The sequence below is a fragment of the Phoenix dactylifera genome, unplaced genomic scaffold (genome assembly GCF_009389715.1).
Source record: "Phoenix dactylifera cultivar Barhee BC4 unplaced genomic scaffold, palm_55x_up_171113_PBpolish2nd_filt_p 000294F, whole genome shotgun sequence".
NCBI lineage: Eukaryota > Viridiplantae > Streptophyta > Magnoliopsida > Arecales > Arecaceae > Phoenix > Phoenix dactylifera.
The window spans coordinates 95,001-96,975 of record NW_024067773.1 but is presented as its reverse complement, the minus strand read 5'-3'; positions in this window follow the sequence as shown (position 1 = coordinate 96,975).

The following is a 1,975-nucleotide window of genomic DNA, read 5'->3' as shown; positions in this document are numbered from 1 at the left end:
CAACCATACATACAAATTGGCCTTCGTTGCCAACTATGCGTAAAAATCCGCCAGAATTAAATTCCATTTGCATCTTGATCATTTCGTTCCCTTTTTCTTCTCAATATCTTGTTTCTTTCTTCCATCTTTACATTTATTTTTCCTGATAATAAACTACCCTTAACATGCTTACCATGCTTGCGAATACCAGATTTTTCTTTTTCGTTTTATTTGGTTTACATTATCCTGCATGTATGATTTAGAATACATCTCTAACTTTCAAATTTTCTTCTAATAAAATTTAGTGGGTTTTAAGTGCATCCCACATGGAAATATATTTAAACATTTATTTTTTAAAAAATAAGTAGATAACGCTAATAAATTATATTTCAAAATTTCAAGAAGGAGAATGGAGAGGAATAATTAGATACTGAATATTGGCATTCAAATGGGAAATAAAAATTGGGTAATAAGAGAGGACACGTCAGATTAAGCCAATTCCAGGTGAGCCTACCTACATCGAAATAGTCATCCAGATTAATCAAAAAATTGGCGTGATGCAATTCCCCGTAGTTCATTGCGTGTAGTATTATTTCGTTCCCTCGAGAATAACCAGCCAGATGGTTGGTACAACTAATTCTCTCTCAAGTGTAGTACATGTTTATGGTACCACACAACAGAAGTACGGACCTTTACTTAGTCGGGGACATTTCGAGATCTCTGTGATCACAAAATTCGTTTTTATTGGCTATTTTATTTTTCCGGCCATTAAACAAAATTTTCTAGTAGTGATTAAGATCCATATATCATCAACAGAAAAGAAAAGAAAAAAAAAAAAGCAGTACAAAAGTAGAACGTTGACTGCTGTACTGAGTTTAGTACAAAGGCAACGGCAACTCAATGTACTTCTTTTTCTGGTAAAACAACTCAATGTACTTCTAAAGCTTCAAACTCCAAAATATATAGGAGTAGAAGGGTCAAGGAATGAGGTGGAACCGTGTAGCTTGAAGATCTAAATCAAAAGCATCATCGAGTGCAGCGTTGATGAACTCCTATTACCTTTTTTCGCTAGCCGAATCAAAAGCTGTCTCCTGTGCAGCGAGTGTGAGGATTTCGCCAGCGCTGCATTCGATAATGTCTTTGATATATCGCGAAAATGAGGCAGCCATAGAGCTCGTTCATCAAATTTGGAGGTGATGGCGATCTAATTTTTGTTTATGAATTGCGATACAAGATCTGTCACTGCCACCTCATTTTCCTTCTAATATTCCAAGTTATTCCCAAGATGTAGTGTGAGTTATGGGAAGAATCACTTTCTTTTCTGTTTTTTCAGAGAAGACCTGGCATCTGCCAAGATTTTTCTTAAATGATCAAATTTCTAGGAAATTTCAACTTACAATTTCTATATCAAACATTACGGGGAAGCCCTTCCTCCCCTAACTGGTGCTCTCTCCCCTGCTCCCACGTCCCACACCTCGTCCACCTTTACCTTGACCGTTCCTCATTTCTCTCTCCACTCTTTATCTCTGTTTCCCCGCGTCTCAGCGTCTCCACTTTGCCCCCTCTCAATCCCAACCTCACTACCCGATCTTCGCTTTGCGCCTTTGCTCCTCTCTCTCTCTCTCACTCTTCCGCCACCACCCCACCTATGACTCATCTCTGCGCCATCCTCTTCTCCCTCTCTCCTCCTGCCCATCCCCACCATGATCTCTTTCTCCTCCTCATCCTTCTCCCGCAGCCTTGTCTTAACACTATCCTCCATCTCATCTTCTTGAAACTTGCTAATCCAAAAGGTCATTGGACTCGACATGGATTTATTTGATCATTACAAGTAGGATTGGATGAGATCCAAAAGCGGGGTATATCGTATTGGAAAATTAAATCATGTGCCAAATTTTTGGATGTCATGCTCAATTGAGATAATTTTTTTTTTAAAATAGATAACTTGTTAAACTCTATGACGTGATATTACTCTTCAAGGGGTGCAACACATCGA